This window comes from Polypterus senegalus, chromosome 15 (genome assembly GCF_016835505.1).
Source record: "Polypterus senegalus isolate Bchr_013 chromosome 15, ASM1683550v1, whole genome shotgun sequence".
Classification (NCBI taxonomy): domain Eukaryota; kingdom Metazoa; phylum Chordata; class Cladistia; order Polypteriformes; family Polypteridae; genus Polypterus; species Polypterus senegalus.
The window spans coordinates 24,060,660-24,087,162 of record NC_053168.1 but is presented as its reverse complement, the minus strand read 5'-3'; the positions used below and the strand labels follow the sequence as shown (position 1 = coordinate 24,087,162).

At 37.1% G+C, this 26,503-nt stretch overlaps 1 pseudogene; it reads left to right on the top strand.

The window, feature by feature from the left end:
• LOC120516114 overlaps positions 1 to 24,154 on the top strand; it is a 154,876-nt pseudogene extending 130,722 nt beyond the window's left edge.
• Positions 24,155 to 26,503: the final 2,349 nt, after the last annotated feature.

The window sequence follows — 26,503 nt, the reverse complement described above, 5'->3', positions numbered from 1 at the left end:
CGTTCGTGTCGGTTTACCTGTCGCCACATTTTGGAGTGTAACTTGCCTCCGCTTAGCTAACGATACCTGTTTATTGATTTTTAAAGTTTGTCCTGTTTCACTATTATGTGGGCAGAGCTACAGGAGACGGTGAGTATATCTATATAAAATTCAACGTCTGTCTGTATGTCTGTCCGCTTTTTGCAAGTGAACTACGTAACAGATTTAGATCGGGTTTTTTTCTATAATTGGCTTGAACATTCCAGTTGCTTTTGCAACTTCTCTCATCGCGTCAAGTATCATAGTACGCTTGTGGTACCGTGAAGGGTTTGGGGACAGGGCCCTCCTCACTCAGGAGCCAACCTCCATTCGAGTTGGTCTATCTCTAGTCATGTGCTGGAGCCTACCTTGCCTCCGCTTAGATAGCGATACCTGTCTGTTCAAAGAACATTATCATGTACGGATTGTTAAGGTGTAACATTTAATGTTTTTGTGAGAGAGATCACAGCTACATGTGTTTTAGGGGGTAGCTACTGATTGCCAGAGATATCATGGCCATGTGCTTTTCACCCCATGCAGGGAACGCTCTCCCGTCAGAGCTGAATACGATCATATACAGTGCCAACGTTTGATGTTGGAATGTACCTACCTTCCGCTTGGCCAGAATTACATTTTTTTTTATTGATTTTTAAAGTTTATCCTGTTTCACTACTGTGTGGCCAGAGCCACAGGGGACAGCTAGTATTGTATAATACTAAAATGTGAAAACTACCATGTATACTTTTTACAGGCATCATATCGCAGCGACGTTAAGCGTAAGGCATTAGTCAAACAGTGATTAAGTACCACTTATTCATAGGACACATTATATGCACACCTCCAATTGCTTTTACCAGTCCAGTTTAGAATTATCAATTAACCTAAAATTGACATCTTTGAGATGTAAGAGGTAAAAGTGCATGGAGACAGCAAGAACCTGTAAACTCCAATTAGATGGTGACTGGGTTGGGAGGTATAAGAATAAAGTGCTTATGAATGTAAAACCTGCTGTGGTGCAACGTCTTACCCTTTGGATTCTTGGTTACCTGATTATTTCAGTCTTATGGGTTTGACGCCATGCTATCCTAAACCAAGTCTCAGCCTTTATTGATCCACTTTCAGATTTTCCTGTACTCACAGTAAATCTTGGACACCTCATACATCTTATAACACCAACAGTGTTGTTCTTTCAAAAGAAGAGAAAAAACGTGGTCTGCCTACCAGCTGCTATTATAAAAAAGGAAGCACATGGGTGACAATGTTGCTTGCAGCACAATAATTCCCGAATCTACTGTGTTCCCAGTACTAAAACCTAAACAAAATGGCCAAAACAATTGTAGCATATTCTTAAACACTCCCTGCATACTGACAATTGAAACAACTTTTTCACTCATTATGTTTCTTTTCTGCCTTAATTAATGGATTTATGGATTAACTGGATGGTAATTTGAGAATATTATTTAGTCTTTCATGATCATTAATTATGTTCTGAGCCGTTTAATCAGACAAACTGGTCATTTTTGGCTATTCAGAGAGTCATGATCTGTGGTTCTCATAAACTGCCAATCCAATAATGGAATTAGGTCTTTTGACATATAAGAATGTTGAATATGTCATTGGAAATGTGTATCTGGCATTATTTAAAATGTTCACATTTTAATTACATTTGACTTTGTCACCAATTTGATTTTCTAAAGAGCTCTGCTTTTTCAGGAGTTTTGTATTTTCCACTTCCCTGGCAAAAGTTCCCAGAATGCACATGGCATGCTCAGTTGTGTCCTCATCGAAGCGACAGCATAAATATCACCCTCAACAGTTTGACAGGTATACCCTGTTTTGATGTGCCAAAGAAGACTATTTTTCCCCAGCCCGTCTTTAAATCATTGCATTTGTTTTTTGACTTTGATTTCTGGTTTTCATTTTGGTTTTGATGCTTGACCTTGCTATCTTTGGATTTTGACCTTTAGCCCATTCACTGACTACTATTCTCCTGGGGCCTCATGCATAATGCCGTGCATTGAATTCGCAATATAACATGACGTAAGCACAAAAGCCGAAATGTGCTTACGCACAGACAAATCTAGATACAGGAATCTGTGCGTACTCCAACTTCCATGTTCTTCCGCTACATAAATCCCAGTCAGCATGAAAAGTAATGCTCGTGCATGCGCCTCCTGTCCCGCCCCAACCCCTCCCAGAATTATGCATCTATTAATATGCAAATCAATATAAATAGCCCTTAAGCTCAGCCTTCTGTGAAAAGACAATGGGAAAAGCACAAGGGAAAATATAAGAATTTCCGCGAATACCAAGTGGAGGCAAGGAAAAACTTACTTTTTGTTGGTTTAAACAGTGGTATAATCAACAAAAGGAAGCTGATCGAGTGATAGAGTGTCGGAGAAACTCGAAAGCTCAAGTTCACAAAGTCGCACAGTGCCCAAAATACTACAGTAACACGTTAAATGCTTTGTTTTGCATTTGATCTTCCTTGTGCTCTGTGTGTGAATCCCTATGTGGTTCTTAAACCAGCTTTCTCTTCCTCCGACAGGACACAGAATCCATTACATTCGAGATATTACAGCTGTCTGAATAATTAAAATACTGAGATGTATATGTGATATCTTTTTCATGATGATAGGAATGAAAGCATGTTATTAAACATGGGAACACATAGGCGATACTGTCTCTTTCTAACATACTAACCTCTAATTCCTGTCCTTACTTTTCTTTCTCCAAATAACCTATCGCTACACAATCAGCTCTGTAATAGACGTTAATCCATCTGTAAACTTACAACGACGATTCTGCAAAACTTTTAAGGAACACTGAAATATCTTCATAGTACATGTTTAATTATTTTATCTATCTATCCTTTCAGCATACAGCAATCAATCAGGATCAATCTGTGAACTAGCTAGTGCTGCGGCACCGTGTCCTCACATGCTTAATTATTAACAATACAGATTATTTAAATGAAGTTAGTTTTATCTGTATAATATAATCAACATATTTTGCTGCATTTCATCTTAAAAAGGATATCGTCATCATATGTAAATACACGCTTTATAAAGTGAAGCAGGTTATGCAATATTATAACTGAAGTGCAAGTTTACAGTGAGGTAATTGTACTTATAAGTACAAACAGTTCTACAAGGAGCACTTGATGGACTGATTGACTGTTTAAAGTTCTTGGGATGAAACTGTTTCTGAACCGTGAGATCCATACAGGAAAGACTCTGAAGCGTTTTGCCATGGCTGAGGCAGTATGTGCTTGATGCTGTATACCGATAATTCTCCTTCCGATCAGCTACTGCTGTGATTCCCCACTCAGATTCAATGATATAAATACTCCGAGTGGTGCAGTGAGAATAATATGGAAAAAGATGATCCGCTGTGGCAACTCCTAATGGGAGCAGCTGAAAGCAGAAAAAGGTGCAGGAGAGTAACAATGCTAAAGCAGTTGTGGTATTTGGAATACTATGGCTAAGCTCTGGACCATTATATTGTTACATAATATATGTTAAATTTTGTTATCGAACATTTTGCTTTGTCCTTGATCTACTTGGTGCACGTATTTAGTGCTTCATGCAAAAGATTAAACAGCAAGACATGGATAACATTTTACTGAACTGTTTGGCATTTCACTAGGGTTAGGGCAAGGTTAGAGGTAGGGTAAAATGTGGATGGTATATGTGATACCCCTATATGTGTGTATGACAGTTACATTAAGTAGTTGTTTAAATTATATTAGCTGATGGTTTGTGGAGGTTAGAAAATTAGTGGTAATGTGAGAAGAGACAAAGCATTGTGCAAATACAGTTAATTAAATAAAAAAAATACAACACACTACTAAGCATAAAAAGTGAATTTAATTTTTTAGGCAAAGTTTACCTTATAAAGTATTCAAGAATTCATAAGAATACAAACAATTAAACAAATATAGTTTCAGCAATAAGTCCTCTGAACTGCACAAATAAAAACATATTCCTACAGTAGAATAACAGCCATCCATATTGCTGACTGGACCGAATACCACTACAACAAGTTAAAAGACAAAACAGCCTACTTAAAAGGCTTGCCTTGCATTTATTGAACACATACGCAATTATTAAAAGGTCAGAATGAAATAACCTCAGTATAATTTGTGAAGTATACACCTTTAATCTACCTAAAGGTGTCACTTACTGTAAGGGTATTATGGCCACGATAACATACCCAAATAATAATTATTTGCTGAAAAATCAAGGTCAGCCTGGAAAGTTGGGAACTGCTATTAGAAGCTATACTCCATCACCATTTATTTACTTACAGACATTTGTGTGTTTGTATGTGGAAGGAAACTTTGTAATTTAAAAACTATAGTAAGTCAAAGCTAATGGTATCAGCTTTGAAGATCAACAAGGGTTCTTATTGTGTGATTAATTTTTAACCTTCAGTCTTTGACTTAGAATATTCCATTAATATTTTAAAATAATATAAACTGACCTTGTTATTTATGTATTAGTTCTTAATTGCATATCTTGTTATATAATACACTACTGTGGCTGTCTATTTGTCTGTCCAGGATTTTAAATCGCCTGTAGCTTGCAAACCATTTGAACTATGGACCTGAAATTTGGTACACATATACTACATGATGTCTACTATCCACTTTCGGGGTGATGATTTACCTCCCAGGATATTCCTCTTTTTGTTTTGTTTTTATTTTAGTATCAACTCTCGACAGCGGCCAGCAGGGTGGCCGTGTGGTGCATTTGTACGGGCGCCTCGCCGTCACTTCCCCTACCTCTTCATTTCTTAAATCATTCTTGAGGCAGATGAAGTGAAAAATTAAGCAAAACATACTGAGCAATTGCAACTCAAACACCGACGTAATCAGTTTTAACGTGAAAAGATGCTGACGAAAGAAGAGGGCCACTAGGGTGGAGAAAAGAAGTGCTGCTCAGGAAGCAGCAAGCGCATCAACCTCTGAGCAAGCGAATGCTAAACATACAGAGAAAGAGAATGAAAACTACGAATGCTCAGGTCAAGTGTATTCATTACATATTATCATACACTGTACCGTTAGTGGTGTTATAATACTACTTTCACAAATTTGTTTCTATTTCTTAATTTATTTGTCTTTTCTGGGCCAAATTCAAAGATCTGACATTCATTTTGTGTTTTTTTGGGGGCCCTTAAATAGTGGTTTTCATGTTTAAGTTTGATTTCTCTGCTTAATTTAAATTTTATTTATTTTGTTTACCAGGGGTGTCTGCCTCCTGCTTTCTTCACTCGCTAATCCCCGGGTCTGGACACTGGGCACCTGATATCTTGTGACTGAGCCACTTGAAGAGCGTTGTTAGAGAAAATGACTGTATTTAAAGAGGTGGTATATAGAAGAATGTGCAAGACGCGGGATAAAGACGGTTTAGTCTTTAGTTACTACAGATAGAAAATCAATTATATATCAAGTATTTCACTACAACTGTCCATTTTAAATACCATTGAATAATAAAAGGTAATAAAAAGTAAAAGTAGAATAAAAAAGTAAAACGTAAAAAAAGTAAATAAAAAATTAAATTACATTATTATTGCAATATTATAAATTACTTTATCCTTTAACTTACATTCTACAAACGTTGCTTATTTACATTTCTATTTGCATATTGTTCTGGATATTTTTATTACATGCAGCTCTTTTTGTTCACTTTCTTTCATTCAACATTCATTATTAGCTCTTGACAGTCTTTTTCTCTCACAATCTAAAAACTCAACGTTCTTGAATAGATAATTAGCTTTTCTGCTTTGTCATTATAACGGACTGCATTGAACGGCGAGTTAGTGGCACTGAGAGTGTCACGTGGTGGTACGGAGAGAGGAGGTCTGCAGCAGGAGTACTGATTGGGTGAGCGAGTGTGGAGAGGCGTGGTCAATGCTGAATAATGCAGACACAACAGAAAATTTTTTTAATATCAGGGATTATGTTAATTTCCGTATTCAAAGCACTTGCTACAATCTTTAATCGATTTTAAAATGTTCTTCTACTTTTGACTTTTGTTCTTGTTATTTTTACTTAAGAATTTTGTCTCTTGTATTAGCTTTGACGCAATGATTATTGAACTTCTGGTTTTGAATCTTTTTCTGTCTAAAAGTCTGTCTTCCGGTTGCCTCACAAATCCTCGTCATTTTGCTCATATTACAATTACAGTATTGTTATCACTGCATCAATTACTTAGTTAGCCTAACTCTATTTTTTGGACAAGACGTTACTCCCCCATCATCTGTAAAGAATAAGTCACTCTTATCTAGAAAAGTATTTTTGAGATACTGAGTGTCACGTAAGTTGGGTCACACTCAGTTCTTGGGAACTACTGAAATTGGAGAAGCCCTACAGGTTAGTCTCTGCTGTTTTATATGTAACCCCGACAATAGTCATTCCCTGGTGACCATATTTTCTTCACGCTTCCTGCCAGCACGGGATAATACGTTCTACCACCAGGAGTAACATCACCTCATTTTGGTCAGCTATACATTGGAAGTATGGCTCTTTATTGCAAAGCAGACACAGAACAGACCTTGCCATTCCATGTCATTCTATGCCTGGTTGTAAAATCTGTTTCTAATTAAAATTTTCAGAGGAACCTGAAATTGTGCTGCTAAATGTTCGATCTGTTAATAATAAACCAGACCTTATCTATGACTTTTTTTACAAACAAGAAACCGGACTTCTTGTTCCTGTCTGAAACTTGGCAGTATCTGAATGACTATTATTAACCAGGATTTACGTATATAGATATATAACACTGCAATTCTGGGTGAGGTGAAGGGATTGGTGTTATACATAGGTTTGATTACAAAGTTAAATTAATCAAATTTGATTTTTATTCCTCCTTTGAATATCTTGCTATTTCATTGCCAGGTTTGCACACTATGATGATACTAAACCATTCCTGTGAATTTTATACAGAGTTTATTGTTGAATTGTCAATTTTTATTATTTCAGCTGGTGTTTTAATACTCATATGGATTCTTTTAACTGTCCTCTTGCTGCTGAATTCCTGTTGGTATTAAAATCTCCAGTTTCACCTTACATATCACATTCCCTGCCTTTGCTTAATGGCATACACTTAATTTGGTTTGCTCCTTGGGGCATGCTCCTTCTAATTTTCTTGATATTCATGTCACAGTTTTTGACCACAGAGATGTTATTTTTAATATTTATGCCCAGTTAAACAACCAGAAATCCAATTGAGTTAATTATTTATTTATTTGTTTATTTTGATTTGATATACTTTGTTAATCCCCGAGGGGAAATAGTCTCTTCACATGACCTTTGTGGGTCAGAGCACAAGGTTAGCCATTGACACACTCCTAGAGCAATTTACAGGTTAAGGGCCTTGTTCAAGAGCCCAGTGGAATACAATCACTTCTGGTAGTAACAGGATTTGAACCAGCAGCCTTCCAGATACCAGCGTAGATACTTAGCCACTTAAATGTTTTCTTACCATAATTAAAAAAAATGAATCTAAATGGATTTTGTTGATATGCCTTAGTACAGTACTCCAGAGGCAAACTGGTTAAGTCCGCACACAGTCTCACCAATTAGAGTGATCTGTCTGTGACCAGGAAAAAGTGTGGGCATGAAAATAAAGTCTGAGTGGTGCAAACTCGTAAAGAAGACTGCATTCGGGTGTGTAAGAGTGTGCCAAGGGGCCACAAACTCTTGGTCATCATGACATGGGTCTGCACTACTCATACAGTGTTTGCTGAGGGCTAGGTCACAGTTTTGTTTCACGTGATGGCTTATGCCAAACTGCGCCTTGTAAAAGAAAATAAATCTGAAATTAAGTCATTGTCTTACGTGCAAAATCTATCATGTTGGCTGTGCACTTAGATGAGGGTACAAGAAGTTTCTCTGGTAAGGGCTCTGCCTCTTAGAAGATACAACACAAGCAGGGTCAGCACGTCAGCAAAACGAAACCTCCGAAGAAGACAAAGTCGCTTAGCCGTAAACATCAACAAAATGCTATCCCTTTTACTTTTTCTCTCATCGCTAATGCACAAAAGCGAGGTGAGCACGTCTGTAAAACAAATCCTTCTAGGAGAGAGATGCCCAGAGTAGTTCCTTTCAATTACCTGACATCTCTGCATTTCATTTTTTTTTCTGACGATTTCAATAGTTTTTAGGACCCCAGGCATTTTACAGCACGGGCTTACACAGCTAGTAGAAAATAATTTTTTGGGAAAGAAAAATTGATTTGTTTATTTCAACTTTTATTCTTGCTCTGTGTTTTGCTTTTGGTTAGAGGTTTTCACAGCCTATCTGGTTATTTAAATTTTGACTTTTCCCAAGACAATGATTCATTTCTGCTTCCAAATTCTTTCTTCCATCTTCCTGCATTTTCTGACACAAAAGGTGCTACATAAATAAAAAAGTATTATTGTTATTATTATTATTATTATAGCTGTTATGGATTAACGTGTTTATTGTTATATTTTAATTATTATTTTTATATGGTTGTGAATTTTCTCTGATGTGTATAATTATGTACTGTCTTTTTAAATGTGCTTTCATTCCATGTGTTTTGTGGTTGGAGCCCCAGGAGGCGGGACCACCCTCACATCACCACTTCTGCGTCTGTTTGGAGTTATATTGAATATTGCTGTTTACTTTAAATGTTTCATGTTTTTTCTGATCTTTTCACTTCTGTTTAAAAGAATATTATCCGACAAATTATATTTTTACTTAGACTATGTAATTTGTAGTGATGGCAGAGCAGAACTTTTAGTTTTCATCCAGAACAAGCGAAAAAAAAATGATATAACCCAATGGTGATCAGTGCTATATAATGGCAGACAATGTGAAAAACATCCATGAAATAAAGAAAAAAATGATTACATTACGGGTGTCACATAATGCACATGTCTGTTATCGAGTCGTATGCTCAAAATGTGAAAAATGCACATATGTTTCTGCTAAAATATTATTAATGGCTACCACCAGAAAAATTACCATATGTTGTAAGCAGGAAACACTTTTCCATAATATTGTGATTTTGAATAGTAGATCTGCTTCCCCATTCATTGGTCGCGGTCCGTGTTCCTTTAATGATTGCAATTCTGGACCAGTGTCTTGGGACTTGGTCATTTAGGATTACCTCTTATGTCTTTGTGCTCAAGCTGGGGGTTTGTGATAATCCTCTTCCTTATGGGGATTTTGCTTTAGTTTATGGTATTTTCTCCAGCTCTCCTTGTCTGAGGCCTGCTAGGCCAGAAGCCTACCGGTCATAGCTCTGAGTAAGCTAGACTGGGTGACCCTCTTCTGGGCTTGACAGTGAAGCCTCTGGCCTGCTTTCATGGCTCATTAAGGAGGCCTCACATTCATTTCACCATGCTTGTGACTTCTAATCAATGAAAGCACAATTACATCTTTTCAGACTATGGGTGGTTTTTTATGGCTTCTTTTGGTATAAGGCTACGTTAGTCACAAAGCCAAAAACACTTAATAGGAAAATGTTGTATTATCCCTATTCTACTTAAGGTTTTATAACTTCCAATGAGAACCATAATAAGAATTTAAATTTAGTATGATCTTTTTCTCTCCCCTTGGATCAATTTACTAAGGATAACACTACCGGGAGCACAAAGCCCTTGACAGTTCAATTTAGCTTATTTTTAAATCGTGTGCTTGACTGAGCAAAGGCTCAGAACATTTGCACATACTTGCATCTGCATGGTATTTGAAGTAAACTACTAAACCATTATATATAAACAAACATATCACAATAAAATCATATTAAAAACAATTACACACAACCTAGCTTTATGTATATAGAGTGGGTTAAGAATGTATTTACACCCCTTTATTTTCTGCACACTTTATTATGTTGTAAATGAATACATTTACCATTTTTGCCCATCAATTGACACTCAATAACCCATTATGATAAAGTGAAAACAAGCTTCAGAAAGGTTTGCAAATGTATTAAAAGTTAAAAGCTGTTATCATTTATATTAGTATTCAGACCCATAATTCATTACTTTGTATAAGCCTCTTTGGCAACAGTTCCAGCTTTGATTCTTGTTGGGTAAGTCACTACAAGTTTGCAGACCTGGATTTGGGAAGTTCATCCCGTTCTTCCTGACAAAACCTCTCAAATGCCATTTGACTGAATGTCATATGCATTTTACTCAAGAGTGACTTCCATCTAGCCACTCTACCACAAACACTTGATGGATGAAGTGCTGTTGAGATGTTCGTTCTTCAAACTAGTTCACCCATTTCAAGCAGAAGACTTCTGAAGCTCTATTAGAGTGACAATTGGGTTCTCGTTCGCCTCATTAAGCAAGGCCCTTCTTGTCTGGTTACTCAGTTTATCTGGACAGTGAACACCAGGAAGAGCTTCTACATTCTCAATGTTATTGAGGCTAATGTTTTCCTGAGAACACTCAAAGCTTTTAAAATTGTATTATTCCCCTTACCCTGATCCATGCCTCACCACAATTTGATTGTAGACATATAGATCGATAGATAAGATTATAACAAACAAGAATTACAAATAAGAAGAAAAAACTTGTGATTTGGCAAATGATTATAGATCAGTCATAGAGAGTCATCAAATAAGGTGTATTGCTGTAGATATGACTGAGTTTCTAGTAGTGTTTCTTGACACACTTCTGCTAAATAATTTGTTTTCTGAAAGTACTTATAGTGTCACAGAGAGGATGTGCAGCAGTGTTCATAATGAGCATCAATTTTGTCTTCATTTTCTCGTCCATTGCTACCTCCATGTGTTTGAGAGGGTGGCCCATGACTGAGCCTGCCTTCTTAATCAACTTGTTGATTTAGTGGGCCTATTTTAAAGTGATACTGTATATGACTGAGAAACACAAGACTGTCCACCATGCCAATTTCAGTAGACAGGTTCTTCAATCTTCATTCCTGGTTCTAAGTGTTAAAGAGACCCACCTTAACATACATTTCTTTTGCTCTTTACAGTTGACATACTGTATAAGGTTTACTGGTGCAGGATCTCTATAAATAAAACCCTTTTCTGAGCTTACATCTTCCAGTGTCAGGTTGTGGTACACCAGGTAAATATTTACCCTTTGACTACACAGTGCTGGCAAAAACAATGAACTTAATGACTATATACTGCATAAGACATTTTATACTATTTAGGGTTTGGATTACATATACTCAGAGCTACTTGTTTTCTTACTGCTGTCTAATTTAAAGATGCCTGCTGACCTGACATTATGCGCTATGTGCATGGAAGCAAACAGGAGTCCCTGGAGTGTACTTCTACATGGTGCCCTTTTTTTTCCAAGATAGGCTTCAGTTGTCAATTAAGCTGAATTTTATTGAAGCAGAAATGTAATGGCTGCATGGGTGGTATGTTTGAACACATTTAAAGCATCATCTGTGCTTATATGTGTATTTCAAGGAAGAAAAACCTCCGCTGCAAAGATGCCACCGTTAGAGTCAGTTATATTTCAGGCACTAGTCTTTACCTGCAGTAGTCCCCTGACAAAGTCAGATTGTGGCCTCAAATGGCACATTCTCAAAGGTTAACTTAAAGGTTAATGAGGTCCCTAATCTTTGTTTATCCACTCTAAGAATTTCTACTTCTCTTTGTCAAACAATGTTCTTAATGAACAGCTTTGTGCATCATTCATTGTTTTCTTACAAATATATCAGGCCAAGATGATTATCACTAATACTGTATTTTAAAATCAGATACAGATGACAACAGAAACTTACATCTGATGAAGATCACACAAAAAACATTTATCCAAAACACAGACTATATAACGCTTTACAAAAAAATACTACAATAATTCTGGTTGTATATGCGAATAAGAGTATCTTTGCATCAGTTAGGGAGGGGGAAAAACATTATATGGTTTTGTATACTATATATTATATGTATGCTGTATACCATGCCTTCAAAAGTAATGCAGATGTAAAGATGAATAATTTATTTATAGTGAAAAGGTGTCAGAATCTGATGTAAAGGTTAAATACATAGGTTATTTTTTTGTAGGTATCAAAATGGATTAACTGAATAGCTTACACATTAATTGGGCAACTGGTAAGCCACTGGCTAAGTACCTACATGCATCAAAGAAACTTTACTCAACAATGCCCACATTGTGGAGTCCACTTATTTTAATGCATTTTTGTTAAAAGGTCAGTGAATTCTGTATTATACTAGAAAACATCCACAGATCCCTAGATTTAAATATACGCAGATCACTTGATAATAGTGCTGCCTTTACCAAGAGTTTGATCTTTCAGCTCTACAGGTATAGAATCCCAATTGTCTTTTGACCTATTAAAGACCTTACTATTAATGGCAGGATAGGTCCTAAGACAGGGGCTCCTAACCTCGAGTGCATGCACCCCTAAGGGGTGTAAAATGGCATTTTGGGAGTGCAAGAAAGAGGAGGGCTGTGTCTCATTTCACCAAATTGATTGAGGTGTGTTGTCCAACTTTATTGTGGGGCAGTTGGTATCTAACAATATGCCATTATTTGTAAGTCATTTATTAGTTAGTGCTCCTGTTCTATGATTTGAAAAGAATCAAGTACTACACACGCAATTGTCACCGGTGAATGAGCCACAGAAATGCACATTGTCACCCCATTCCTTGTTGCGGGCCAAGTGTTCCTAAAGGTGAATAACTTTTTTTTAAGAGAATGAAATTTGGACCTTGCAATGACCTGTAAGACCGAGGTCCAGGATTGATTTCTGTGAAAGCTCTGATCTTGAAACATCACTGATTTTGTGAATTGATTGAAATTTTTGCCATGGGGGGACGAGGGGGGCTGATTTAGATGCAACAAGTGTTTCTTATACTCATCCTATCTCTACTGTTGGCAGTCCTGGCAGTAGTGCAGCAAGTTTAACAGTTTTTGAAATGTAGTGCAAGTGTTATCTGGGGACAAAGCTTGTTGACTGTGTTTTATTGTTTAGTAGCATTCCAGTACCTGTTCCTTCATGGGGGTCTCCAATTGCCCAAATCCATTGATCATGTGTGCCTCCTTTAACTCAGGCTGATGAGAAACTGGTTTTGAGAAATGGGTTCACAGATGCCCACTGGCAGTTACCACATTGCAAATTTGAGAATTAATGTGTCTCATGGTGTGTATGAATCCATGACAAAACAATTGGCGTAGTCAGCAGGCTTTTCTCTGTGGAATGGTGGAGTATGGAGGTGAGGAGCCATGCAGTAAGGCAGGGGCTGAGTGAGAGAGACAATGACCTCAGCTGACATCACAAGGAAGTGCTCCTCTCGCAGTCTCAGAAGCACTATCTGCTCAGCCAAGCCCGAAAGCCTACTTTAACTCAAGCTGGTTAGAAACTGGTTTTGAGAAATGGGTTCACAGATGCCCACTGGCAGTTACCACATTGCAAATTTGAGAATTAATGTGGCTCATGGTGTGTATGAATCCATGACAAAAGAATTGGCGTAGTCAGCAGGCTTTTCTCTGTGGAATGGTGGAGTATGGAGGTGAGGAGCCATGCAGTAAGGCAGGGGCTGAGTGAGAGAGACAATGACCTCAGCTGACATCACAAGGAAGTGCTTCTCTCGCAGTCTCAGAAGCACTATCTGCTCAGCCAAGCCCGAAAGCCTACTTTAACTCAAGCTGGTTAGAAACTGGTTTTGAGAGCTATTGCAATCAAGATATTGAGGGTTCACAACTGGCCTCTGGCAGTTATCACAGTGCAAATTTATGAGCCGAGATGGCATGGTGTGAGTCACCGGTCAGACACAGGGCTTACTTTTTGTTTTTTTCAGACTGTATTCTCGCTGTGCTTAGAGTTGGCATTAGAGTGAGAGTCAAGAACTTAGCTTAGTGGGAGGAATATATGCCAGAGTAACATGGGAAATTGTTACAGGAGGTGAAGAAGAGTGTTTTTTGTGGAGGTACAATGGTACACAAGTAAGGCAGTCCACTCAATTTGCAGGTGGTATATTTTTACGCTCCTTTTATTTTGATCTTTAAGTTATTTTTCTGTTCATTATTCCCTTGTATGTTCTATTTTCAATTTTTTTGGCCTTGACATTATTTTGCTGCAAGTATTGAATCACAAATTTTAATGCTAACAGACCATGCTATTATATTTTACTAACTTGGTGTCCAGGCTCACTGAATAGCAGATATGGGACTTACACCATTGGGAAGAGCTTTAAAATTGTTCTGTGGTTTTCTCAAAGAGAATGATGTGCTTGGTCATGTGTGAAAATCAGTGAATCTTTGAATCGCTTACAGAGGTGGTGGAAAGCTTTTGAACAGTTCTCATTGTGTTGGCAGATGGAAAAAAATGTTGCTTTACTACACATCATGTTCTTAAGACACCAAAATACTCTTCAGCAGAGATAAAGATTCAGCATAGAAACAAATAAAAGGTGAGATGTATTGAAAATTTATATTGACAAGTAAATGAGTAAATGAAGAGGAAAGAGCAAACCAATATATTTAAAAGAGTATGATATTCACACTGCAACCCTCCGTTAAAAGGCAAACAAGGCAGCAGTACCCTTTGACCACAGAAGTGCCAAGCAATAGCTACTTTAAGGCTACATCCACACTGCTATATTTTCATTTAAATATGCAGACTTTAGTCTCCATTTTCGCCTTTTGTTCACACTAACTCTCGAAAACAGAGTGAAAGCACTCACCGGAATAGTCATATACTTCTAAAGCCACTGGCTCAGCATTACATCATGGGTGGGTGAAAATGGAGAGTTTTGAAAACGCAGAATCTAATTGTGCTCCAGTTGGTTTGTAGTGTACAGTATGAGGCACTTACCTGCTTGGATCCTGCTCATACCAACAATTCATTTGGGTAGCCTTCCCCCATTGTTCACACCTATTCAGGTGATAGATATTACTCTGCTTGCACTGACATAACTCCCTGTTTATATTCTCAATTATTTGCTTCACCTTATATTCATGCATAACTCCAAATGACAATTTCATGTCATCATCAGTCCAGACAAAACAATGTTTTTTTTTGGATTTTCACCATTGTGGTTTTCATTGTATAAGCAAGTCACTGGTAAATATCTAGCATGGAGGACACTTTCTCTTCCTCTTTCCACTAATGTGCTCATGCTCAGTGTAGGCAATCAGTTACTATGTCATACTGTATGCATTTTGGTCATTTTAGCGTCCTATCATAAATATTGTGGAAACGCTATTGCAGACGTTGACTGTTTTAATGCATTTTAAAAATGAAAACGTTGAAGCCTAAGATGCCTTGCTAATAGTTGTTTCCAGAATGTTCTGAGATCCTTACTAAATGACCACCTAAAATACTCATTGGCAGTTGTCGAGCCCTGGAAGTCAGTCTCCTATTTAAGTTTGCGAGCAGTTCAGTCTTGTTTCATTTTCTGATATAATTTAAGAGTAGCAAAGCTGTTAATGGAGTAATTACTAGGGCGGAGTGGTGGCTCTGATGCTAGGGATTTGCACTGGTAATTGGAAGATTGCCAGTTCAAATCCCATAAATGCCCAAAGTGACTCCTCTTTGTTGGACCCTTGAGCAAGGCCCTTAACCTGCAATTGCTCCTTCCTGGGTATGATGTTAAACTGCATCCAGCCCTGCATGTAGGCCCTCCAACCTGCAGGGTAAAATCTGGGGGTTGGTGGCAGAACTGGCACTCCAGCCGCCATAAAAAACACCTCACACTGGTTACATTCTGTCTGAACTTGTATGGTGCTGAGATGTCCTAATCCTAATCAGGTCCTAATCTGGGATCCTGAGTTGATTTGTCATGTGGTGGGTGCAGCAATGCGCTGTGTCAGCGTGTGCTCCCAACCTCAAAGCTGTTAACAACTATAACTGTATATAGTGAAAAGTGTCAATGCTTCTTTTTTTTAATTTATTGAATTTATTAAAATCAAATAACATTCCATACAAGCAAGTCAGGTTTTACAAAACTAGGTTTGAAACTAATCAACCATTCTACTTCAAAACGCTCACTTTTTATTCTTCAATAAAAAATAAAAATATGCAGCAGGATGAAAGTAAACTAGATTGATCCATTGAATAACCCTGTGTGTATTATGTTTTATTTTTTCTTTGACATTTTCAATTTGTTTACTAATATTCTTTGTAGTGTTGGCTTCATTTTCATATTACATGTTTAAGAAAAAAAAACTAACCTCTACCTCTACCTTGATACTTGCTTCTTACCTAATAAACACAATGGCTAACATGCAACACATCACCTGTCAGTCTCTATGACTTTTTATGATTACTTCCCCTTTGATTTTTTGCTATAAGTAACATTAAGCATTTTTGCACCTGCTCTGTTTTGGGAGTTGCTTAAATAAAACTTTCATCTGAGAACAACAAATTCTCTACGGTCAAACCATCTTCATTGCTGCTTACTTTCATTTATTTTGGTCATTTCATCTTAATCTACTATTTATTAATATTTTCATTTTATAACCGCAAATTTCTTTATAGAATTTGACTGCTTAAGAATCGAGCAAACCTTTAGATTTCCCTTCCAAAACACTGTTTTTGCATTTTAAATTTCTTGTTCCTCTAGAAGGCAGCCAGGTACCACAGAAGTTCAAATCTGGTCCAGGCACTGTCTGTATGAAATTTAAATACTCTCTCTCCACATAATCAGATTTCTTTTCACATCTCAAAGACATGTAGATTGAATTGATTAGCAATTCTAAATTGTTCCAGAGTGACTGAATATTGTATATGACTGAATGTACCCTGCAATAAATGACTGAGGCTGGTTCCTACCTTGGGAAAAGTGATTTCTGAAAATGAATGAAACTGTCCTTGAAGCGTTGTGGTCTTTGTCCAGCCTGACACACACACACACACACACACACTCTCCTATTTTTCAACCTCGGCTCCGCACATTGGTGGTGGTCCTATTATATTCCAGCCCTGGTCTACTAAAGGTATTCACACAATGGGTGATATATATAAGTTGGGGTCTGATTTTATGATTGATTTTTCAGGTTTCAAAACCCAACTTATACAAGAGTATATACCGAAATTGAATTCAAAATGGCCCTTGCCTCTCGTTGGAAATCTCCTGATTCTTTTTCTTTGTCTGTCTGGTAGTCTTCCTATCTTAATCTGATCTTTTATGAATTGTCAGTGGCGAGGATCAATGGGGCATCTGGTTTTTATATTGATTAAATAGCTAAATACCCACGCTTTGAAGCGGAGAAGTAGTGTGTTAAAGAAGTAATGAAAAAGAAAAGGAAACATTTTGAAAATAACGTAACATGATTGTCAATGTAATTGTTTTGTCACTGTTATGAGTGTTGCTGTCATATATATATATATATATATATATACACACACACACATACACATATATATACATATACACATATACATATATATATATATACACACACACACACATACATCCACATATATACATATCTATAATAATAAAAGGCAAAGCCCTCACTGACTGACTCACTCACTCACTCACTCACTCACTGACTCACTCACTCACTCATTCATCACTAATTCTCCAACTTCCCATGTAGGTAGAAAGCTGAAATTTGGCAGGCTTATTCCTTACAGCTTACTTACAAAAATTAAGCAGGTTTCATTTTGAAATTCTACGCGTAACGGTCATAACAGTCAACAATGTCCGCCATATTAAACTTTCTTATTCATGGTCCCATCTTCACGAAATTTGGTAGGTGGCTTCCCTGCGCTAACCGAAACCAATGTACATACTTATTTCGGTGGTATGACACCACTGTCAGCCGCCATATTGAACTTTCCAACGTCACTAATTCTCCAACTTCCTGTGTAGGTAGAAGGCTGAAATTTGGCAGGCTCATTCCTTACAGCTTACTTACAAAAGTTTAGCAGGTTTCATTTCGAAATTCTATGTGTAATGGTCATAACGGTCAATAACGTACGCCATGTAGAACTTTCTTATTTATGGCCCCATCTTCTCAAAATTTGGTAGGCGGCTTCCCTGAGCTAACCGAAAACAATGTATGTACTTATTTCGGTGGTATGATGCCACTGTCGGCCGCCATATTGAACTTTTCAACAGTCTTTTTTACTTATGGGCCCATCTTCAAGAAATTTGGTACACGGGTTCCCAACGCTAACTGAATCCTACTTATGTACATATATACGTCCATAGCCTGCAGCTCGGTCGCCGTGTGAGGCGGCGTTGGGTCCCCCATCCCAATGCCTCCCACGTTGTTGGCTGCCTGCCTATATAAGACCGTCCGTCGCTCCGGTCTCTACATTCCCTTCCTTGCTTCGCCACGGGATTCATGTCTCCCTGCTGATAATTACAGCCTTTTTGTTTAATCCACGGCTTCTCTGCTGTTTTATTGTTTGTTTATTACAATTATAGTTATTGTGTAGGTATTTTACACTTTACATTGCTCAGGTACCCATTTCCTTTATCATTCCAACCCCCATTACCATGTCTATCGAGATGATCATATTGCACAGCCATATCAGGCTCACTCTTGATATCCGGAGGAACATTGTGTCTTATGTATTGAATGACTGGGACAGGTTCAAGGTGTGGACTGATGACGGTACAGGAGATAATTATACTACACAGGAGCACTATAAGAGTGAAATGCTTAAGCCCTTCACCTATGGTTCTGCATGTGAGTTGATGGCTGCCACTGAATTGTTCGGTTGTTGCTTTCAAGTGTACTGAAATGGCCAAATATTTTACACCTTTCGACAACCGTCAATGCCTCTTAAACATCTTAGATTCACAAGTGACGACTTCAGTAGTGGACACTTTGATGTGCTTACAACGCTTGACAGATGCCAAATGTCACTTCAACACAACAAATCCTGCAAATACTGTCGTAATTGAAGCAAACCATGAAACTCAAACCGATTATGACAGCAGCAATCCAAGCTGTGAGATTTGAGACAAGATTACTGTTCACATGGCCAACTGTACGTTGCATCCTTAAGAGTAAGCTCAGCGCACAGCTTGGTCATGTTACAACCGGAGGGCCGAACTGACAACATGGTATACAAAGAGATCCTTAACAAATAATTATTGGCATATTTTCCCTCAGTTTTAAAAGGTTTAATTTTCTTCTTAATAAAAATTTTAATGCAGTACTTTACCGCTGCAAAGCGCTGGTATTTTGCTAGTATGTAAATACGCGCTTAATAAAGTGGCTCAGGTTGTGCAATATTGTAACTGCAGCGCAAGTTTACAGCAAGGTAATTGTACTTGTAAGTACAAACACTTCTACCAGGAGCAATTGATGGACTGATTGAGTGGGTTTAGAGTTTTTGGAATGAAACTGTTTCTGAACCTTGAGGTCTCTACAGGAAAGGCTCTGAAGTGTTTGCTGTATGAAGGCAGTTCAAATAGACTGTACACATGGTTGAGTCAGTGTGTGCTTGATGCTGTATACCGATAATCTGATCAGTTGCTGTAGAGCTGTGATTCCACACTCATATACAGTGGGATAAATACTCCCAGTGGTGCACAGTGAGAGTAACAATGCTAAAGCAGCTATGGTATTTGAAATAGTTTGGCCATTCCGTGGACCATTATTTTGTTACAGGTTAATTACAATCAGATGCCTTAAACTAATAAACAATATGCGGTTAATTTCAGTGTATTTGATAAAGCCGCATCAGGGATGTGGATCTAAAAAAGAAAGGGAAACCACACTGGAACAAAAGCACTGCTTTGACGATGGGTGGCGCCAGTTTGCAAAACCAAGTGGAGAACTTGCGTACGGAAGGGATTGAGCTGGTGTGAAAATATGCATGGCTTTACGCCAAGTTTAGTTTTTCTGCATAGTGATGTGATCATGGAAACAGGTGTACGCAATATTTGACCAGTTTTTTCACTGACAAAAATGTTCTGACTTGGCAGTCCCAATCCCAGTGATGCATTGCTGTGTTATGAAGGAGCCCCCATATAATTTCTCGACACACTTCTGCTGAATTATTCATTGGCTGAAAGTCCTAAGTTTTAGTGTGTCAGAGAGAAGATGTGTAGCATTGTTCATAATGGCACTCAGTTTTGTTTTAATTGTGTTCCTTTGCTGCAAACCCCAGGGGGTCCAGAGTGTGTCCTATAACTGAGCCTGCCCTTTTAATTAGCTTGTTGATACGGTGGGCCTCTGTTGAAGTGATGTTACCAGCACAGTGTACTACAAAATAGAAAACTTCACTGGCCATAACAGTGTTGTAGAAGCTTCTCCACCTGACTCTTATGCTCTGTCTAATCCCCTTATCAATACACCCTATAAGTGCAGAATCATCTGTGAATTTCTGCAAGTGACATGACCTGGTGTTATATTTGTAGTCTGAGGTGTACAGCGTGAAGAGTAAAGCAGACAAGCCTGTTCCTTGTGGTGCTTCAGCTCACATCCAAATCAGAAACACAGTCCTTAAGTCTCACATACTGCGGTCTACACAGATAGTCCATTATCCAAGACACCTTAGGCTCATCCACCTGCATATCTCAAAGTTTACTCTTTAACAGGGATGGCTGGGTGGTACTGAAGGCTCTGGAGAAATCAATAAATCATCTGCTGGTTTATGTGTAATTGTACAGTATGTTACATTAGCATTGCAATCAAATAATTTTTACTCCTATTTACCATATTTTTTCATCTTAATCTGATTGTATATTATTGCCTGTACATACCCCCACCCCCCTCTGCTGTAACTGTGACACTGTGAGAACACAGTGCAATTCTTGTGTATCTGACAATAATCTCATCTCTAATCTCACTAAAATGATTTTTACCTTACACTGGTTTAGGGTTGAAGCAAGTGGTAAGAAAAAATTAGAGTGTCATTTATCAGTCCAAAGACAGAACCATGTGTGGTATGATATTAGGACACTTGCCCTGTAGTCAAGAAATCTATATTTGACTCCTGCCCATTCTCTTGAACCTTTTCTCTCATTGGCTATTTCCAACACTGTTTTTGCCATAGCCCCATGGGGTCATATTGTCTACTATGTTATTTATTGCAGTTATTCTTTGTGGCTGAAGGAAAATCTAAGAATGTTACATACAAAGAGGCTTTGCAACACTAGCAGTAATTACAGTATGTACAGTTAGTAATATTTGGACACTGACAAAATTTTCATAATTTTGATTGTATATGCCACCACAATGGATTTGAAATAAAGCAATCATTATGTGATTGAAGTGTAGACTTTCAGCTTAATTTAAGCCATTTACCAAAAATATTGCATGAGCCATTTAGGAGTGACAACCATTTTCCTGCATAGCTTCCCATTTCCAAGGGTTCAAAAGTATTTGGACACTTGACTGACAAGCTGTTCCATAGTCAGGTGGGAGCAGGTCCTGTATTATTTCATTAACTATTAAGAAGGTAAAAGTTTTTGGACTGATTCCAAGTGTGGAATTTGCATTTTTTTTCACTGTGAACTCTTGCTATGGGGTCCAAAGAGCTGGTCATGTAAGTAAAAACAGGCAGAGAAAACAAAACAAACCCTTTAGAGAGATAGTAGAAACACGAGTAAGGGTCAAATCAACCAATTGGTACATTCTTAAAAATAAGAAATGCACTGGTGAACTCGGCAACACCAAAAGGTCTGGAAAACCACAGAAGACAACTGTTCTGGATGATTTCAGAATTCTGCCCTTGGTGAAGTAGAACCCCTTCACAACATTTAGCCAAACGAAGACCGCTCTCAGGGAGGTTGGCAATGATAGGTCTAAGTCTAAGGTTACCAACGGGGCAATACCGCCCACCGATGGGTGCTGAAGAAATCTAAGGGGGCGTTTCTGGTCCAAGACATATTAAGGGGGCGTTGAGGACCAGCCAGTGACCCCTTGGGCAATACTCGCAAGAACATGCTGAAAAGTTTGATTAATATTAAAAATCATAGAACACGTTTCAACCAATAATTCTAAATGCCCATTAAGAAAGACCCGTCCGTATTAAATAGTAGGTATTGGTACATTATATTTACATGTTTGCACAAGTCATGCATTCTCAGATCATCTCAGTCCTTACTAGAAATCTATGCGTGTTTTGACAGGTTCATTGAACATTACTATAAATACGTGAGATTTTTATCAATACCAGATTTGTTTCGGAATTCCATCAGAGCAAGTGTAAACCTAAAATTACAGTGCAGTACCTACAGATCACATTCAAAGGATAACTTATGTGGACCTATTTATTAAAAAACTAGTGGGCCTAGCCCCCTGCTTTCTTCACTCACCAATCCCGCCTGCACTTATGCGCCAGCAACTTCACGTCTCTGCTGCTTGTGTATGTGGATTTCATTTTCACCAAACAACAAATCTTTTAAATCTAACGATTAGGCCTCTTCATTGGAAAGAAACATTACTTTTCTTGTGGGACTTTGAGATAGTTGAGATATATGTGTTTTTTATTTATTTTTTATTATTATTTTATTATTTTTATTGTTTTATTTTTACAGATAGAAAAAATGTAGACAATATAACGTTGAAAATTTTAAATATTGTTTTATTCAGTCACCCACAAACAAGATTTTACCTATGTGCCTGATTTACCACAAAGTTTTTTTCAAATGAAGCCATGAAACCTTTGCGATTAGAAGAACATTTGACCAAAATGCATCCTGACAGAAATGATAAAAATGTATCTTACTTTCAAATGCTCAAAAATCTACATTCGAGACGTCCAGCTTTGGGTGATCTGTTTTCAGTAGCATTGAAACAAGATGATGGATTACGTGCCTCTTACATTTCCTTGCTTATCGCTAAATCAGGAAAACCGCACACAATTGGCGAAGAATTGATACTGCCAGCTGTGAGTGAGGTTCTGCGTATTGTGCTGCACAAGCCACCATCTGACATTATTAAAAAAACCCCATTGAGCAATAGTACAGTGCAGAGACGAATCAACAAAATGTCCAAGGTTGTGGAGAGTTCTTTAACTGAAGACTACTGAGTTTTCTTTACAGCTCGATGAATCTACTTTACCTAGCAATGAGTCTTTACTTCTAGAGTACGTTTGCTTCATAAAAGATAAAAAAAATCTGTCAAGAACTATTATTCGCAAGAACATTAGATATGGACACAAAAGGAAAATCTAAATTTGATGTATTGGAACACTATTTTAAAGAAAAAAGTATTCCTCTGAATGATATGTCCGTTGCTACCGATGGTGCTCCGGCAATGGTTGGGTTGATTTTATTTTTGAAAAAAGGTGGTACCAAATGCAGTCACCGCGCATTGTGTGATTCACTGACATTTGGTTGCAAAAAACCTTAGTGATCGCCTTCATCGTATATAATTATAGCTGTTAACAAGATCAGAAGCAATGCTCTCAATGATAGATTATTTGGAAAGCTTTGTGATGAAAATGACGAAGACTTCAGTCGTTTACTATTGCACACAGAAGTTCTTTGGCTGTCAAAGGGTACGTGTCTGAAACGATTTTGCAAACTCTTTGAATTAGTTATAAAGTTTTTTGAAATCAATGATGATATGTTATGAGAGAATTTATTGAAATTTAAAAATGGTATAGCTTATTTGACAGATTTACACAAAACATTTAATGAAACAAATCTACAGCATCAAGGAGATGATTTGAATTGAATCAAAGCAAAGGTAACTATTTCTGTGTTCCTGTCAAAACTTGCCTTGTACAAACGAAACTTGGGTCGAAGACAACTATCAGTTTCCAAATCTTTCTTCAGTGGAAACAAATGATGACAACATTCTGGTTTATAGCCAGCATTTGAATGCACTTAAAGAAGATTTTACAAATAGATTTCAGGATTTACTCAACATGATCATTCCAGATTGGGTCCTAGAACCTTCCTCAAACCTACAAATAGCAGAATTATCACTGCAGAAGAAGTTGTTAGAATTGTAAACAAATGAAGAGTTGAAAAAATTGAAATTAAAAAATGGATATGAAGAATTCCAATATTATATCTAGCCTTATGAGCTGCAGCAAAGAAGTTTTTCATTGCATTCCCATCATCATATTTAACCGAAAGAAGATTTAGTATGGTCAACAATCTATTAACAAAAAAGAAGCAGATGGTCAATAGTGGAAAGTAGCGATTTAAGATTGCTAATGACAAAAATGGCACCAAACATTGAAAAATCAGTGTCATCACACCAAGCTCAGCGCTCTCTCTAATAATATTATATTCATTTTTCTAATAATATATATTTATTTAATCATACTTTGAGCAATACACCAATATTGTTAATAGCTTCTAATAAAATAATTTTAAAAACCAGTTACTTGTTTTTCAATATATAGTATAGTATAGTTCACCCAAGGTGGGCGCTATAGAATCAGTCTTTGAAAAAGTGGGCTCTGACCCAAAAAACATTGGGAACCTATGGTCTAAGTCTACAATGAAGAGAAGGATTCATGAAAGTAAAGACAGAGGGCTTACCACAAGATGCAAATCATTGGTAAACCTCAAGCATAGGAAGATGCAGATTAGACTAAAACATTTTTTAAAAGCCTATCCAGTTTCTGTTTTCGTTTGACAAAGGAAACTAAGATTAATATATACCAAAATGTTGGAAAGAGAAGAGTATAGAGAAGAGAAGAAACAGCTCATGAACGATGCATACCACATCATCTGTGAAACATGGTGTAGGCAGTTTTATGGCATGATCAATCATAGCGGTGGATAGAAGTCAATCACTGATGTTTATTGATGATATGACTGCTGCCTAAAGTATCAGGATGAATTCTGAGGTGTTTAGGGTTATACAATCTGCTTAGATTCACCCAAATGCTGTAAAACTGATGGACAATTAGACAAAACATACTGCAAAAGCAAACTAACTGCTTTTCAACACAAAGTAGTGGAATATTCTTCAAAGGCCAAGACAATCAACCGACCTGAACCAAACTGGACACGCATTTCACTTACAGAAGACAAAATGAACAAGCAACATCTGACAACAGCTGCAGTAAAGGCCTGGCAAAGCATCACTAGAGAGGAAATCCAGCACTTATAGATGGCCATGGGTTCAGACTACAGACAGTCACTGACTGTAAAGAATTTTCAGCCAGATATTGAAAATGATCATTATATTTATAATTATGTTAGTTTGTTCAAATACTTTTGAGCCTCTGGAAATGGGTTTTTTATGCAGACAAATGGCTGTCATTCCTAAATGGTTTGTACCATATTTTTGGTAATCCCCTTAAATTAAAACTGAAAGTCTACACTTCAATCACATAATGATTCTTTTATTTCAAAGTGAAGGTAGTAAAGACTGGTAGTATTTAATTTATAGTCACTTCTTACATTTCCACCTTTCCACTTCCTCAGCTGTGCGATGCCTGGTAAATCAATTAGTTTGTTTTGCAAATATGTTATGATGTCTATAAACAAACATGCTTTTTATTCTCTTTGTACATCTAGCAGTACTTGTCGATGATTTTTAATATTTATTTCCATTGCACAAAAACAGGCGGTAGTGAGGATATAGCGAGTTGGATAATGGATGGATGCAAAAACAGGCGGTAGTGTTTTTTTTTTTCTAATTATTTTATTGTACTATTCAGCTTTAGTTTTTATGTTTCCTTTTAAAGTCAAAGTCAAGTCCAGTCAAAGCAAACTTTATTGTCATCTCAACCATATACAAGTATACAGATAGACAAAATTGCAAATAAAAAATCATTTTTTTAAATTAGTAGTAAAATTAAATTAAAACACAAACGAGACAAGACATAGTGCAAAGACAAGACAAAGAAGTAGCAGCAATATTGATGTGTAGTAAGCAATAGGAACATTGATGCAATGTATGGTATTATGCAATCTAGATACATAAATATAGTCAATAAATATGTAATATAATAAATAAATAGATATAGATAATACAGCACAGTGTGAGGTAGTACAGAAATGGCAGCATGACTCAATGTATGGTAATAGTTGTTTAAGACGTGTAAACAATGACAGGTCAGAATGTTTCACAGCAGAAGGATGTCAAAAAAATGTCAAAGTGCAAAATCCTTAAAGGTCAGGATGAGATTTTTCAGTTCTTTTCTACACGCACATTTCTTACTGAGACTTACTAAGTTTTCTCTCCGTACTTCATGCCTAAATTCTGAAATTGTTAAGAATTTTCATGTTTTTCACCCGTTTCTTAATGTCACTCATTTCTGTTTTTCCACATTTTTCTACTTTCCCTCATAAAGAAACCAACTGGTGCTGGTGCTCAGTTATTGACTTGTGTAACTCTCTGTCTTCAGGAATACCAGCACAGCCTATTCAAGTGCTCGTACTTATTTTTCTTTACTGTGTTTTCTTACTTTGTTACACATGCCAATAGTAGATAGCAATTACAAAGTAATTTCTACATATATTCATTTTGTCTTTATTCTTCTGTACCTTTACCTTGTAACACAGTTTTCATTATTTTGTCATTGGAAAAAATGACAGGTTATATTAGCTTTTAGTACTGTATTTTTAATCATCCTTAATATAATCAATTGTTGACTGTATTTTGCCTCATT